Source organism: Suricata suricatta, chromosome 10 (assembly GCF_006229205.1).
Source record: "Suricata suricatta isolate VVHF042 chromosome 10, meerkat_22Aug2017_6uvM2_HiC, whole genome shotgun sequence".
Classification (NCBI taxonomy): Eukaryota; Metazoa; Chordata; class Mammalia; order Carnivora; family Herpestidae; genus Suricata; species Suricata suricatta.
The window spans coordinates 127516053-127533562 of record NC_043709.1 but is presented as its reverse complement, the minus strand read 5'-3'; the positions used below and the strand labels follow the sequence as shown (position 1 = coordinate 127533562).

At 53.5% G+C, this 17510-nt stretch overlaps 1 long non-coding RNA gene across 1 annotated transcript in view; it reads right to left on the bottom strand.

Moving 5' to 3' along the window:
- LOC115304427 overlaps positions 1–17303 on the bottom strand; it is a 25997-nt gene extending 8694 nt beyond the window's left edge. Inside the window, exons 1-4 of the long non-coding RNA XR_003914427.1 lie at positions 17136–17303; positions 16515–16635; positions 14451–14573; positions 8083–8175 (exon numbers count right to left, since the gene is read on the bottom strand). This is a non-coding gene — a long non-coding RNA (uncharacterized LOC115304427). The remainder of the gene's footprint in view (positions 1–8082; positions 8176–14450; positions 14574–16514; positions 16636–17135) is intronic.
- Positions 17304–17510: the final 207 nt, after the last annotated feature.

Here is a 17510-nt window from a genome sequence, read left to right as displayed (position 1 = left end):
GCAGGGAGGAGGGAGGGAGGAGGGAGGGAGGAGTGAGAGGAGTGAAGAGGGAGAGGAGGGAGGAGGGAGGTATGGAGGAGGTATGGAGGAGGGAGGAATGGAGGAGGGAGGGAGAGAGAGGGGAGGGAGGGAGGCAGGCAGGGAGGAGGGAGGGAGGAGGGAGAAGAGTGAAGAGGGAGAGGAGGGAGGAGGGAGGGATGGAGGAGGGAGGGAGGGAGGAGGGAGGTGGGGAGAGAAGAGGGAGGGAGGCAGGCAGGGAGGAATTTACTGGCTCGTCTAGCCAACCGTGAAGTTGAAGAAGGGGGCTCAGCTGAATGATGGGCAGAAAGAGAACGTTCCTTTGCCTCCTTGTCTGTGATGGCTGCATTCTGCCACACTTCATGCCCAGCCATGGGTGCTCCCAGCTCAGAATCCCAGCAGGAAGACAGAGTCCAATTCTGTCTCCACACCTACCGCCCTCCATGGTCTAAACAATCAGCTTACTCCAAACCCACCCAATATGCAAAAGAGGAGAAGGGTGGGGGCCACACTTTCTTTGAGGATGTCATTTCTTTAAAGCACTAGGAACAAAGGAGGATTTATTCTGGACTTTCATTTTTCTGCAGTAAAGGAAGGGGTGAGTATCAGTCGAGGTCCAGGCAGAAGAAACAGATGCCCGGTTATTTGAACGGGAACACCTAATATATGGAAGTGTTAGCGGAAAGACAGAAAGGCTGAATGAGGACCGGGTGGGGTCCGGAAGGGGCAGAAGCAAGGGCGAGATCACATCATGGCGGAGCGAGAAGGGACAGGAGGGAACGTGGGCCGGGTCACGGGCCACCCCATCCCGAGGCTGGGATCCTCCTTCCTCAGAGACACCAGGCTGGAGGACGAAGCAGCCAGCAGCTCCGAAGCACCTGCCGGAAGGGCGGCATCCCTGAGGCTGGCCAAGGGCAAACGCTCAGGGCCCAGCTCCCGTGTGGCAGGCGGAACACACAGGGACAGACGTGGGCTGCACAGATGACGTGCCAACGGAAACAAGAGAGGGACTGCATCTGCTGGGTCTTAGTTTCTCCGGTGACACAAAAATGGGATGCCACCAAGTGACCACGGTGTCTCTCTCCCATAGGGCCGGTCACGCACCGAGCGGGACCTGCGGGTTAGAGGCCTGATGTAAAGTGTGTCCTTGGCTTTAATTAACGCCCGTTTTGATCTCTCTCCGGGGACAAGAGCTGACCTTCTCGCTTCACTGATTCTGCAAGGACACAGGGACGCCTCCCCCTAGCCCCTCCCAGGGATAAGGGACATGCCTTCTTCCCCCCACCTCCACCTGCCGGCCTCCTCACCAGGCTGGGCTGCGTCTGTTAGGAGCGGGGATCGCCCTTCATTTGGACCCAGACGCACTTCTTCTCAGTCTCCAGTGGGACAGGGCTGATGGCCCAGTCCAGCCACGGTGCCCTTTTCTCCTCCTTGCTGATGGACTTGGGGTCCTGGGTGTGCTTTGCCTTGGGCCCCTGCCTGAGGCCCTTGGTAGAAGGTGATGAAACTTTAGGTCTGAGGTCTGTGGCCGTGAACTCCTGCAGCATCCAGCCCAGCCTCACGACTCTGAGCTGCACCGAGACCACCAGCTGCACCTGGTTCCCCACTGGCTCCTGCTCCTGCCCGGCTGTGGTGGGGGGAGGGGGAAGGGGCGGAGACAGGGCCATGTCTCCCCAAGCTCCTGGCAGCTCAGAACATCCGTGCTGGCCACCCCAACCCCCACCTGCCTCAACAGACTGGGTCTTGAGTCTAACTCTCCTCAGAGAGGCTACACACGATGTATGTCCTACTTGGAACGTGTATATATTTGCATCCTAATTGCATCAGTGCTTCTGAAACTCTCTGCGGGATTCTGATCCCTGGGTTCAGCACGGACGCAGCACACACCCAGCGGTGGATTTGACACAGAGTAGATCCTGCAGAAAGGAGGTGCACAAGTGCACATATTAATGGCTCTTTCGGAGAGCTGGCGGCCCTGGAAAGCCCATGTCCAGGCTGCGTGAGAGCGCTTGGTTAAGCTTCAGGGATGATTTGCAATAGAATCAGAGCTGACATTGTGGGTTTCTGTGTGTGTGTGTAGCAGTGGGGTTGGGGGTCTTCTCTTCACCTGCAAGCACACCTTTCAGACCAAGTGCCCAAATACACATTTTATTTTATGAACTGAAACAGTGTGTGCAAACCAGACCCAGAGGTGGCCGGACGGGTAGAGGTTCCATTAAGGCCGCTGGAAGGGGGCAGAGTTTTGGAACACAGGAGTCCCTGACTCCTTTCAGGAGCACTGGGTGGCGGAAGGACATGAGAAAGATAAGGCAGAATGAGAAATAAACCTATGAGGGGTGCCTGGGCGGCTCAGTCGGTTAAGCGGCCGACTTCGGCTCAGGTCATGATCTCACAGCTCAGCTCGTGAGTTCGAGCCCCTCATTGGGCTCTGTGCTGACAGCTCGGAGCTCGGAGCCTGGAGCCTACTTCGGATTCTGTGTCTCCCTCTCCCTCTGCCCCGCTGCTTGCGCGCTCTCTCTGTCTCTGTCTCTCTCTCTCAGAAACAAATGTTAAAAAAAAATTTTTTTTTAAAGAAATAAACGTGCGAGAGTCTCGGTGGCTTCCCTGGGCACTTCCTATGTGTCTGTGCCACTCTGGTCGAAGAGACCCATGCAGGGCAAACGGAAAGAACACCGAGGGGCCACCAGGAGGCGGTCCCGCCCTTGGAATGGCGGCCCATCATCCTCACGGGGCCAGCTTGAACAGAGTCCGAGCCTCCAGCTTGTGGGTAAAGAAACTGAGGCACCGCGACGACAAATTAAATGTAGCCATCCCTCCCCCTCTTCAGAAAACCTTAAGGTCTGGGGCTGCTTCTGGATCACAGGAATATCTTGATAGGAAATCTCTGCTTTGGCCTGTGTTCAAAACGAGTTCACGAGGACCAGGGTAGTCCGTTTGGGCTGCGGTGACCAAACACCACCAGCCGGGGGCCCCAACAGCAAGCGTTCGCTCCTTGCAGTTCCGGGGGCTGGACGTCCAAGACCAAGCCCCAGGGCCCGCGTCCTGCCTGCGTGCTGTCCTCACCGGATAGGGGTGGCAGGCGGCTCTCCGGGGTCTCTCGAGAGGGTCGCCAATCCTTCTGCTCATGGCCCAGTCACGGCCCGAAGCCCCACCTCTTGTTCCCATCGCCTCGGACGGGGATTTGGTGGAGGACACCAGCATTGTGTCCACAGTGCGGACCGAGCAAGTGACACGATCTGCAGACCACATGACGCGAGTCCGGAGGGACCCTCCCCTTCCTCGGCGGTGGGGAGGCACGGAAGTTCACGGTTTTCCTGCATCACACTGAGGCACGCCAATTTTTTTCACACTCACAAACACCACTTTTTCCCAAATAAAAACCTCTTTCCTTATCCCTCTCTGTGAAACACAGTTTCCTTGTCCCTCTGGTTTGTCCAAACGGCACCACAAACTTTGATATTTAACCCTCATGGTACTCTCAAGCAGTTGGCATCCCATTTGGTGGGTGAGGTTGTGGAGGCCCAGAGAGGTTAAGTCACCTGGCCAAAGTCACACAGCTCAGCACAGTGGGCTGTCATGACTCCATGTACGGTGGCAGGAGCAGAGGGTGCAGATGAACAAGTTCCACCCTGCTGGCCCTTCTCTGGCCGAGGCTGCCATCAGTGACAGGGCCGGACAGCGGGGGCTGCTCCCTCCTGCATATGGGGTGGGGAGGGAAGTTGTTTCCAGCAAGGGCCACGATGGGGCGGCACAAGCCCCTTTGGTGGGACTCCAAGGGCCCATGTGATAGACTGGAGGGATGGGGGCTGGGGCCGGGGCGGCAGCAGCCACTGTATTTGGGGGTCACAGGTTGCTTGCAAATGCCTGGACTCACGCGCTGACGGCTACAGAGAAGGAACACCTGAGTTGATCCCCGTGTGGATTGATCCCCATGTGGCCTGCTACCCGCAAGGGTACATCTGGTCAGCCTGATGGGTCTAAGAAGTCACTGGCATCGAGCCGACCTTCTCCGTCGTGCGCACCTGCCGCGGGCAGCAGTGTGCTCCTACCCCGGTCTCACCGAAGTCCCCCCTGGTGTCTCCACCGCAGAGCCCGGGGGAGCGGCAGAACCGGCTCAGAGAGACCCACTCACCCCCCGGGCAAACACCGAGCGGCCCCTTAGACAGCCTGCTATTCACTACGGTAGACATGTCATGTGCTTCCATGCAAGACTTGTTTTCAAATCCTGGCTCCGCCGCAGCCGTGTGACCTTGAGATAATTACATGACCTTTCTGTATTCTCATCAGCAAGCCTGCTCCATGCGGCTTGAAAGCGCTGAAATGGAATCGCACCTGGCAGGGTACGCAGCAGGATCAGGCCCTAGATGACAGTGTGACACGTTTATTGGCAAGAATGCTCCGCACTCCCCTCGTCAGGGACCCCCACGTCCCCCATACTAGACGCGGAACTGCTGTGGCTTCCGTGTTCGGCCAGAACCTTCAGAGCGGTGATCTCTGGGTAAGACAAGAAGGCTAATGTGTATCTGATCAACAAATCACACCCCCAACCCTATGAAGGAAGAGGAGAGAGAGAGAGAGAGAGAGAGAGAGAGAGAGAGACAGACAGACAGAGACAGAGAAAGAGAGAGAGAGAGAGAGGAGAAAAAATAAAAAGGAGAGGGTTGGAAGGGAAGGGAGGAGGCTTTCAGGGAGACGGTAGGAGCAGGTTTTCCAAGAAGGACCCCTCATCTCTTGGTGTCAAAGTTCCAGGTAAGTTTGAGGACGTTTGAGGCGCGCTCGCTTGTGGTCTGGAAGCCGGTGGTGGAGCCGGACTCGGAGGGGCCTCGGGTAGAGAGAAAACCCGCACGGGAAACAGCAGGGGCAGGAAGCCCACCAGGACCGGAGCCTGAGGCAGCAGGGAAAGGAGAAAGGGAGCCCACTCACGGGGACATCTGGCCAAGGAGACGGTGCAGACAGAGCTCGGGAGGCGTCCCCTGGCTTCTTGCTGCGCTGGGGAAAGGCGAGAGGGAGGCGTGAGCTACAGGCAGGGCCATTACACAAAAAGGGAGCCAGGCGTCCTGGTCTGGGAGAGTCTCCACCTTCCCAGATGCCAAGTGGTGTCAAAGTGAAGAAAGGACTTCCAGGCCAAAGACAAGTGCAGGGCGCTGCCAGAAAATCTGGTTTAGATGAATCCAGGAGTGTGACTGGATTTGAGCTGTAACAAATAGCAAAGGCCGCCTACGAGGGGCTGAGCCAACTGTCCTCTGCAGGCCTGATGCTGCTGCGGAGGTGTTCGGTTTCTGATGGGACACGCCCCGCGAAGGCTCACAGGACCCCCGCAAAGTCTTGTACAAAAGGGCAGCGGAAGACACGTGGCCAGCTGGGGCCCAAGGGACAGTGAGCACACGCTGAAAAGATGCCGTTGGGCCCGCGGCGCGGTGCCGGTGGGAAGCGGGCTCAGGAAAGGAGGCCCCCAGGACAAGGAAGGACGGCTCGGAGGGAGGAACAGAGGCCCACAGGAGCCGTGGAAAACTATCCCCAGGAACTACCCCCATTTCAGAGCGCCCTGAACCAGTGACTTCCGCCCAGCCCGCCTTCCAGCCTCACCGAACACGGGGGGTGGTGGGGGCCCACAGCAGCACCCCACGCTTGTCCCGGCATTGCCTGCTGTCCAGTGCGGCAGGGGACAGATACCTTGTGTCTCTGGCCCACACATTTCAGATCCAAAAGACCTGGGTTTGAGGGCTCCAGGAGCCTCGTCAGGATGGACCTGGTTTGGGTAAACTGATGTTCGACCAGGAGGGGCCTCGGGGGGCCTGGGCACGCTGTGCACGCGGCAGGCCATGCCTCGCTGCAGGTCAGAGGCGGACTGTGGCACCAGCCTCCAGGATGGCCCCGAACGATCCCACCCTGTGACATTCTCAGGCTTGTGCTGTCCTTCCCCTGGGGAATAGGAGTGACCCGCAGAACCGCAAACCGCAGACCCGAAGTGCCCGACCTCCAACGCGCCTCTAACCTCGGGGCTTTCCCTTTGCTCTCCCGGGTCCTGGGCTCCGGGGCTCGTGCCGTGAGGACACTCGGGCAGGGCTCTGCGAAGTCCCCGCTGGTGAGGAACTGAGGCCTGCGCTGACATGACCATGGACTTCCCACGCCTGTACGGGAGCTGTCCCCTGGAGTGGACCTGTGGCCTCCTTTGGATGGTCTCAGCTCCACCAGACGTTTTTACTGCAACCTCGTGAGAGAATCGAAGCCCCGAGATTCTTCTAAAATGCTCCTCAGGCCTGGCCCCACGGGCGCCATGTAAAATAATAAATGCGTATTATTGGTTTAAGCCGCTGAGGTGTGGGGTGGTGTGCTACCCAGCAACAGACAGCTATTACAGGATTGAAATACACACATTAGACAGCTCAGTCAGGTCATTAATTAATGATGAAGCCAGCACTCCAGTTCCAAGAGCATTTGAGGAACTGGATATTCATGGGCAATTTATTGAAGAGCCGCGAGAATCTGAGTGCCAGGTTAATACAAAATAACACGAAACGGGTCCATGTCCTAGAGAGGAAGGAACTGCCACCTTTGGGTTATCTTTTCCACCAAACAAGTGATTTTCCTTTGTGTCAGTCAAAAACCTGAAGTCCATACAGAACTTCCGAGACCTTCAATTGACAGAAAACAGGGAGCGGAGTAGTTGTCTGCTGTCAGAGGTGGGGTGCGTGGTGAGACAGCAGCATCTGGGCCTCTGCCCCCTACTTGTCAGTACCACCCCCACGCGCCCCACCAGCCACGACACCCCAACAGGTCTGGAGATGTCGCGAATGTCCCCCGGGGGCCCGGGGTGGAGAACGACGGCCTCACACAGTTAGATGACCCTCGGGCAGACCCACTGCATGAGGGCCATGCGGGCATGCCCCTCGCCTGTTGGTCTCATTTCCGAGTTTTCAATACTTTTTCTTAACCAGCATCTGCGCGTCAGGAACTGAGAAAGGAGCACCTCCTCTGGCAGGCGTGAGGAGCGAGCGGGGAGAGAGGGCCCAGATGGCCGGGGAAGGGCCTGGGGTCAGAGCTTCTGCGGGCAAGCCGCGAGGCACCGGCCTACAGAGCCTGGTCTCCACGCAGCTCTGGCGGGGAGGAGCTGTTAGCTGATCGAAAGGCGGGCAGAAGCACAGGTAGAAAGGAAGGGAGACGCAGGATGCCCACGGAGTGCCCTACGTGCGGGTCTTGGGTTCCGTTGGTTACCTTTTTTCAAAATCACTTTAAACCTGCAAGCAGTATTTTCCCAATAAAAGAAGAAATGTGAATTCCCCTTTGGGGCCGATGGATTCCTTGTTTTGAAAGGAACCATTACACAAATTCCTTAAATGAATTCCCCCTTAAACTGATGGGGGACGGGAGGCGGAAGCAAGACGGCACTCACCTTTAGCCCAGAAGGCTGACCTAGAGCCTGCGCAGTTTCAACAAGGATCAAATCGGTACTGCCTGCCATTTCTTAAATTTTTTTTAAATTTTTTAATTTAGTTTTGAGAGACAGCGTGAGTAGGGGAGGGTTAGAGAGGGGGAGACACAGAATCCGAAGCAGGCTCCAGACTCTGAGCTAGCTGTCAGCACAGAGCCTGACGTGGGGCTCGAACCCAGGAACCGTGAGATTATGACCTGACCGAAGCCGACGCTTAACCGATTGAGCCACCCAAGGGCCCCTGCCTGCCATTTCTTAAAGGGTCTCATAACTGCCTATAAATCTCGCCAGTAGTTAACATCGAGCTAAATGATAAGCACCAGAGAAATCTTGCAAAATCAGTTTTCCGAGTAGAAATTTGAGGAAGATATTTATGATCTAATGCTCCCCGTACATCCCTTCCCCCCCTCCCCCAGCTGAGCACTAAGCATATGACCACCAGCTTCACACAGCCTCACACAGCAGAAGGACAGCCCGTTCTGCCCACAGGTCCTGTCCCTGCGTCACTTACATAAGCCTACTGTGTCACACCATACACCGTCTCGAGTTCTTTCTTGGCCGTGGGATTCGACAATCCCACGACAGAACCAGCACGTGCAGTTTTGATGACTAAATGTAAAGCAAATACTCACCAGGTGTCTTGTTGAGTCTGTTGTCCTCCACATGCATGGTTGGGGCCAAGAAGCTCCATGTTCTGTGCAGGGTAAATGGCAGAAAAAATGTACCTGAAAAAAGAATTAGTTGGTCGGCAAGGGGCTGAGAATTTGGGTTTGCAGTGACCGTACCAGCAGCCTATGGGGTGATGGGTCTGCGGGAGGCTGGACAGGGTTGGAGAACTCCTCCACAACGGAAAAACGAAGTCCAGAGCAGGGAACCCGGGTGGGGCTTGTAGCCTTTGGGTACTCGGTGACCCTAAGCTTCGAGGCCCAGGGAGGGCTCGTGTTGGGTGATCACGTTCTGAGGGACCAGTTCTGTCAAGGACCAGAAGACCAGGGAGCGGTCCTGGGGCCAAAGGGGTGTGCCTCCAACAGAGGGGCCATTTTTGTTGTCGGTCTTCCTGGGAATGGGCTGGTCATGAGACAGGACAGAAGGATCAGTGGGGCCAGCCTCTGATGGGAGAGCCAGGCATTCTTTCTGGGCCTCTGAACAGCTGGGCTGGACCCAGAGTTAAGGCTGTGCACAAAGCTTTCCTGGTGGAGGAAGGTGGCCACTTGGAAGGCATGTGCGAGAGAGCCCTGTACAGAACAGACCCACCTAGAGACTCTAAAAGAAGCCATATCCAGTAGGCTTACCCCTCACCCGTGCTGCATCTCCTTCCCCCTCTGTTCCTAGCTCGTCAGCACAGGCTGGCTTCTGTCATGGGGCAGGCATTTAAGGGAAAAGCCTATCCTGTGCCTGAAATTCAGTGCCAGGTGCCAAGGCCAATGTGCTAATAAGGACAGCAGCCTGAGGGAGAGAGACCAGTCATTGTCCTGGGCCAATGACAAAGCATGCATTCAATACCACACTTCTAAATCAGACCTCTGAGAGATCTCAGGAGATGGAGACCCTGGGCAAGGAGGGGACCCAGGGTTAACAATTCACAACATTAGCAAGCAGCTGGGGAATTCATAGAAAGATGAAGTGCAGTTAAAATGTGGTCGCAAAATGTGAGCCCTGGACATGGAGGCTGTTGATGAATGAGACAGAGGACAGACGATGGGTAGACAGGAAAACAGACAGATACAGGTGCACGGATGGATGGACAGGCAGGCAGACAGATGTACAGGTGGAGAGGACGGATGGATACATGGATGAACAGAAGGATGGATAGACAGGCAGGCAGACAGAGCTACAGGTAGAGAGGATGGATGGATAGATGGATGGATGGATGCATGCATGGACGGATGGGCAGACAGGCAGGCAGAGCTAGAGGTGAAGATGGGTGGACGGGTGGGTATACAGGTAGGCAGACAGAGAGATAGGTGGAGAATCGATGATGAAGGAATTCAGAGGATATCACCACAAAGGAGGCCACTTTGGCACATAGATTATTTCGAATTAAAAGAACTGAAGAAACAGCAGGTGTAAGAAAGACACCTGGACCCTCCTTTTTCTTCCCAAAAGCAAGAGATAAAACTCACACAGGAAAGTGCCCTTCCTGTTCCAGGAGGAAAGGAACATTCTTATCACCAGAGACGGGGAAATGGACGTGGAAAGATCCATACATTCAAATATTGTTCAATAGACCTGTATCTTTCTAGACACTTCTTCACAAGTTAGCACTCCCAGCCCAAACCCCTTTGTCTTTCTGATAAATAAAAATTTATTGTCTCTTTGTCTAAAAGGTATGAACTCTTCCTGTTCTGGTCACATCTTCAGGTCCTCATTACCTTGAGAGGCTCCCACGTATATGCAAATATAGATTTCCTAATGTTTAGTTTTGAGAGAACAAGCATATGAGCAGGGGAGGGGCAGAGAGAGACAGAGGATCTGAAGTAGGCTTTGCTCTGACAGAGAGCCCGATGCAGTACTCAAACTCTTGAACTGCAAGATCGTGACTTGAACCAAAGTTGGACACTTAACTAAGCCACCCAGGTGCCCAATATATGCGAGTATTTAATTAAGCTTAAATTCAATTCTCAGACCCAGCCACAGACCTAAAGAGGGTAGAGGAAAATTCTTCCTCCTCTACAATAGATAAATATTGATATAGGTATAGGATGCATAAAAAGATAGATGACAGATACATAGATAGAAGGAAGAAGAAAGAAAGAAAGAAAGAAAGAAAGAAAGAAAGAAAGAAAGAAAGAAAGAAAGAAAGAAGAAAGAGAAAGAAAGAAAGGAAGGAAGAAAGAGAAAGAAAGGAAGGAAGGAAGAAAGAGGAAGAAAGAAAGAAAAGGAAGGAAAGGAAAGAAAAGGAAGGGAGGAAGGAAGGAAGAAAAAAGAAGAAAGGAGGGAGGGAAGGGAGAGAAAGGGAAGGAAATTATGGAGGAAACATTTATATTTATTACCTGCCTAAAACGTGGACAAGGAGCAAAGTAAGGACATGAAAACGAACAAAAATCACAGAACGCAAGTCACTTGCTTCTGCTCCCCGCAATCCGGAAGGAGCTGCAGAAGCCAAGTCCAAGCTTCCTGGGCCTCCTCCGCTCCATGTGTGTGTGACGGAGACATTCCACAGCAGTCACACCCAACACCACGCAGAAAGTCACAATGCAACACAGCCAGAAGTCTGAGAGCCAGAGGGTGGCCCGTTCCCGTCCTGTGGGTCATAGGCGAAGTCATCCAGTCGAGCCCGAGGGAACCCTGGTCACTACAGGGGTCGCCTTGAGCTCCCCGGCCCCACAGCCATGGGGTTCCTCTGCCCTCACCTGCTTCCCACTGAACGGGAAGGGTGGGACACTTGGCCTGCTCCCAGAAGCATGTACCGAGCAACTATGCTAAAGAATGTGGCTATTTAGGGGGTTAGGTAGGGCTGACGGATGCCACCGAATAACCACACAGGCCCCGGAAACACGACAGCCGGACAGACTGCGCCCGGGAGCAGGAGAGCCCCGCGGGGCGTTAAGAGTTCTAATCCTCTGTGCAAGGCCTAACTGGAGAGCCCAGCCATAGGCAACGTGTGTATTTTTCTACACATAAAGCTGATTATCTACCATTACCTGGCAACAAGGACAAATTACTTGTGGTTATTCTAGCCTAAAAACTAGCGAGTTTTGGAAGATCTTTGACTCCCCTCCTCCCATGCCCATTCACAGGTCTAAAGAGGAAATAATACCGCGCTGACTTGGGGTGACGCAATGGATGACATTGTGCCTCACATCTTAGGACGAGGTAGGCGAGAAGGATCTACCTTTAGAGAACTCCAATTAAAGTAATTACCTTTGTTACCAAAATTACTGTTTTTAAAAGACCGGAGTCTCTATTGAAGAACACTCCAGAAAGCTGTGGGAAAACCCCACATGACCGCCGATGAGGGGGGACAAAAGCCGAGCACTGCCTAAAGCGAGCTGCGTAAACCCTCCCGTGCCTCCCGTTCCGAGGCGGGAAGTTACCGTTCCTGAAAGCCTGCCGTACTTCCCTCAGCGTTCAAAGAGCTGTCAGCAGTATTCCCGGGGCGGGAGGGTGACACACCCGTGAGCAGGGCTGCGCGCGGCGGGTCGTGTGGGGTGACAGCTGTCGCCCTCTGTCCCCTCCTCAACTTCTCTTCAGACAAGGCACAACCTGCCTGGTTCGGGGCCACGGGGTGGACGGACTGCTCCGGGCACCCAGGCCTGAGACTCCAAAATGGCAGGGGTCTGAGGAAATTGTTATCAGGCAGGGACAGCCGCCCTGGATTGGCAGAGGGTGCTAGCAGGTGGTCCGGAGACATCTGGGGTAAGCCTTGTGCTCTTGACCTGATGCCAGAAAGACCTAGATGTTGGTAGGGATGCTCTCAGATTATGAGGGGGAAGGACTGATATTTTCTGGAAAGTACCCTAAAAATGAACTACCAGGAACCTAAAGTTAAGAAAACAAAGAAATACAAAATAGAAGCCCACCTCAACATTGTTATTAGGCTCAACAGGCAATAAAAATGACTCTCTGCATTTGCTATAAAAGTTTCTAAAAGCTTGCTCTCAATTTCTGGACTTCCCCTACTGTGGTCCGGGGGCCACGCTTTCATCAGCTCTGGTCTAGGACACCATATCCCCAGAGTTGTCGCTGGAATATTAGGTCACCAAGGTGATCACAGGGAGATGGTCCTACTGGCCAAATAAGGTGTGGAAAATACTACATCTCCTTTTGGACAGTGACGATGCACGGGGGCATTTTAAAGGCTCTGAGAAATCCTGTTTCTTTCTTAATGTGTATTTGTTTATTTTGAGTGGGGAGGAGCAGAGAGAGAGACCCATCTGGTCACTGTCAGTGCAGCCCAGTGCGGGGCTCGAACCCACAAACTGTGAGATCATGACCTGAGCTGAAATCAGGAGTCTGGCTGCTTAACGGACCAGCCCAGTCACCCAGGTGCTCCTCTCCTGTTTCAAAAGAAACAAAAACTACTTACATTGAGCCCAATTTTCCAACTTTATTTCCTTACTTTCTCTTTCATTTTTTTTTTACTGATTAACTTACTTTCTCATAACACTTGCAATATTTGCCTGACATCCTATCAATCACATGCTAAGAAATGCTTGCCTGGGGGCCCCGCCTTCGCAACGGCCCCGCCTCCGGCCAGGGGGTCAGGAGCACCAGACTCGCAGGGGGAATCCCAGGGGTCAGCAGCTCTTCAGTCCAGCCCAGGTGGACTCCGCAGGGGTGGTGTCTGGACCCAACTGCAAACGATGCCAAACGGTCCCAGGAATCACTCCTGGAGAAAGCCAGGCTCCTCCGAATTGCTCTGCGGAGCAGATGAGGACCCCGGCGGTGACTGTGACTACACTTTGGAAATGGCCTGACACGGCGGCAGGACGGGTGGCCTTCAGCAAGTCTGTGCACAGAATAAACTCGATCGAGGGTAAGGAGACGGCGACTGACGCTGGGGAGCTGCAACGCACCAGCTACAGCGAGCCCATTGATCCCTCCCCGGGCTCACTCAAGCCAGGCCCGGAGCGGGTTTTCCTAATGAGCTGGCATCGGGCAAACACCGCGTGGCGCGACCAGCGTCCTTACAGGAGGCTTTTGAAAACTGCTTGGAAATACGTTTGAATGTGTGCAGCCTCCCAATCCCCCTCTAACAAAACAATTATCTACAGTCCAATTTCCGCACACGGAACCCCAAGTGCTGGTCACACCGGGGTCAGTAGCATCAGAGTCTGGTGGCGCCAGGATTCGATTGCTATTAACAGTCCCAGAAACAGTGGCGGCCAGCATTCTAGCCCCTGGAAGACCACCGTCTTTCAGAAACAGGACTTCTCTGCTGTGGCATCACAAAGCAAAGGCACGCCAGAGTCAAGGCCTCTTTCTTCCCAGCTTCCTGTTCACACTGCCTTGTACCCCTGTGGGACCACTACCCTCCCCTCGACTCGGTATGAGCCACCCCGAGTCACAGGAAACGGTGTTTCTAGGCATGGGGACCTCCTGGGAGCCACAGAGACGTAGGATTTAATCTCAGAACACTGAGTCACCTGTCCGCGTGTCACATCATCCCTCCGCACATCCAACACTGCACACACCAACAAACTTCCCACGGATGCTGGCGTGACTGGGAAAGCCCCAGACTACGTCACAGGCTTCTGTGTAGGTATGAAACCTGCCCCTCCCGGTGCATCAGGGCCAGCTGGGGGCACTAGCTCCTGACAGACTGCAGCAGGACAGCTCAGGAAAGGGGTACAGCTTCCTCCTGGTTCGCTCTGGCTCTGGGGACACCTGAGCTGCCACACAGGAATGCCACTAACAGGAAGACACCCTGCTGGACAGACCAGGAGTGAAGACGACACAGAGAAATGCTGGAGGAGACGGAGCTCCCAGGCGTGAGAAGTCCTCTTAGACGCCCTCGGCTGCTCCTGAACCCTGTGAGATGATAAATGTCCATTCTGGTGGTCGTTCTACGCCACCAAGTTCGGGGTGATTTGTTACTCGGCCACAGGTAACTAACACACTCCCTGGATGGGGCCCAATTGGCACCCTTTTTACTTCTCTTTTTCGCAGCACACACATGGTTGGCCTCTTGAAGCCTCCCCAGATGACGGAGCCCACAGACCAAGGCACACCTGAGCACACCTGGTCTTGTGGACTTGACCTTGAACTGCTCCTCCCCTATTGCACACCCTTTCTTCATGCTGTCCCCTTCTTCAGCGCTGACTCCTATTTTCTACTTGAGACACTTGTAGTGTCTCAAGCAGCCCAGCTGGTCACTTGGTTGCCAACATTAGCACTAGGGCCCCCTGACTCGTCCAGCTTTGCTCTCCCACGGCCCGCCCTGAGCCTGGTGGGTACTCCACCCCTGGGCTTCTCCCCGCAGGAGCACGGAGCACTGGCCAGTCCAGGCGGGGCTGGCTGGTGCCTACAGGGTCCACATGCTTCCTCGCTCACTCACTCTGGTGTTTATGGAGGCTCCAGAAGCAGAACAAAGCTGATAATCTCTCACTGTTGAGTACAAGCAAGGAGAGAAGACTCTTATCTTCATTAGCAGGGTGATGAGCCGATACCAACCACGCCGCTGTGCAGTTGGGACAGAAAATATAAACAGAAAAGATCTATTTTGTTGTAGTTGCATGAGGTCTTGTAGGCTGTGAATGAGCACAGCTACCGATTTTCTTATCTCTAAAATAGAGATGACAGTAGTGCTGTCGTAAGGATTAAATCGGACCCTGTGGGTGAAAGGTTCCGCCCCAGTGGGTGACACACAGGAAGAGCTCAATAAATGCAGGCTTTTCCTGCTCTCTTTACATATTATCTCAAGTTGAATCCACCCAGTTCTGAGCGCTTCACATTCCCTCAGCGCCCCCCACATCTTCCCCATCCAGCTTAATGGCACATTGTCCTTCAACTTGATCAAGACGCCCCAAACACCTGGAGTCGCCCTGTCTGCTTTCCTTCTTTCAGATTCCACACACAACCAAATGGTAGTGCATTTTGCTTCCGTCCACAAAACAGATTCAGAACTGACCGCTTCTCACCACCGTCTGCTCCTACCTTTTCCAAGCTTTTATCACCTCCCCTAGTTCACGGCCAAGATGTGCTACCATCTCCCCTGAGCACCCGCTGGACTGGCTTTTTGACCAGCTGCAGGGAAGAGCATGTTTAAACAGAAGTCACATCAATTTTGTTTTTTTCTTCTCAAAATCTGGTGGTTTCTGATCATTCTCACATTAAAACCCAGTCCTAACAACCTCAGGATCTAATGATCTGGCCCCTGTTCTGGACTTCTCTACCCCATCTAACTCTCACCTCTTCCAACATCGTTGGATTTAGCCTCACTGGCTTTCCTTTGGTTCCTCAAACATACCATGCCTGTTCCTTCTTCAGAACATGTACACTTGCTGTCCCTTCTGCCTGAAAGACTCTTAACAAATGTCTAAATGGCTTGTTTCCCCAGCTTCTTCAGTCAGCTTCTCCGGGAGGTCTTTGCCATCCTGATTACAACTGTGACCCCTCCCAACGCTTGCTAACCCTCCTCCATGCTTTCATTTCCACCAGAGCCTTCCTCACTCTCTACCATACTATGTATTGACTTTGCCTCGTTTCCCCTTCTAGAATGGAATGGAAGCTCCTGGAGGACGTGTGGCCTGTTGTGCACTGCTGTTTTCCCAGTACCTAGAAACACTGCCTAATACATGGCAAATGCTCAACAAATGTTCACTGGAGGAGGGGGAAGGGAGGGAATACAGAGTACTCTTTCTTTGTCTCAAGTGATCTAGAAACCATCCCAGCTGATCATGTGTGGATCCTTGTTTGGTTTCTAAACTAAAATGGAGAGACCTTCTGTACTCCTTCAGTAAGGAAGGGAAGGTTGGCAGCCCCTTGGGTACCCTTCTCTTCATCTTTCACTTGGTGCAGGTACAGTGGAATCATCATTAGGGTGTGGCTCCCACTTCTGCTGGTCCCAGGCATCATCTTCATTTGAATATGGGGACAGAGTTAACCTCTAGATAAAGATGTTCACCCAAGGTGAGGAACAGAGCAGAGTTTGGGGTCAAGTCTTCTCTGGGATGGGAGTGCTTAGGGAGGCCCCAGAGTCAGTGGAAGGTCTTGGAGTGAAGGCACTACTACTACGGCTCACTCACAGTGGAGTACACATTTCCTGCGTGTGTCAACAGATCGATAAATCAGAAAGCCTGCTGAGTTGGGGGTCATCATTTATGGGTTTTAGTCCAGGCTCTGATAGGGACCAGACCTGAAGACTACGACCTGAAGGAGACTGCTCTACGGCTGTGGGACTTGGCATGACCCCGTGAGCCTAGCTGTTGGTCACCTTCTCAGGAGGAGACGTCCGCAGAGGTCTCGGAGCCACATGGAGCTGCTGGGAAAGCAGGAAAACTGCTGTGCCTCACACACAACAGCTTTTTCCTTCTTGCTTTTCTCCTTTTCACCCCTCATTCTCTCAGCAAATGCCTGTTTAACATCCATCGAGGGAACAGAAGTTTGCAATAGATCTTACCTTTGGAGGACACTCATTTTCTCTGTGTCTTTGACTCCCTTTTTTTTCTTCCTGAGCTGTATCCTCCATCCCATCCCTGGGGTGAAGTTCAAGGCTTCTATGGCGAGAAAGGTGACTCTCCCTGCCAAGGGGTCAACAGAAAGGTTGAGGAATCTATAGCCCTCAAAAGGCCCGGCTGAAATCTGCTGGCCAAGTCCAACATTCTGCAATCCCATAAGCCTGACAAATGGGTTCGGCAACCTATCTCAGTGTGCGCTTCCAAAACGACCTCAGGAAAAAGCAATGGGGGAAAGCAGGAGAGCAACAACTAAAGATTTACTGGGAACAAACGTGTCAGGAGCTCTGGGTTCTGTAGGGATGGGTCTGTCGGAGTTGGCATTTACCACATGGCACGAGGCCCAGGCATAGCAGGTGGCATAGACACAGATTTAATTGATAGCTTAATTAAGGAATTAGGTAGGTTATAACTTGCAGCTACAGCTCAGGTTAGCGAAATTTTATCATCTTCCTTTTCCGAAGAAACTCAAGTAGAGGAGGAAGTGAGGGGTGGCTGTCACAAACCCAAGAACTTGTTCTCAAATGGTTTGGCTTGTCTGTATGTATGAAAGGAAGAAAACTTACGTTGAGAGAGGAAATGTCAATAGGCACTTGCTCCACTTGCTGGAAGCTTCTCCAGGAACCCCCAAAAGGCCATGGTTTACCCCTTCTCCTCAAGAACTTGCCTTCTATAGCTGAGAAGCAACATCTCTGACAGACAGATGAGAGCCTCCAAGGGGGCTGGTCTGTAAAATGAACGAAATCCGCAAAGACGCTGAGGGACAAGACACACACCATCTCGTTTCCGCCCATACGCTCTGCAGAGGCAAACAGCTACGTGCCTTGAGAGCCACACTGGCCAGCTGCCTCTGGCCCCGAGAAAATGCTGGGTCCTCTGGGGTAGGGTGTCATGGGGCTCAGGAACCTGAACTTCTTCCTGACTGCCCTTCAAGCCTTAAC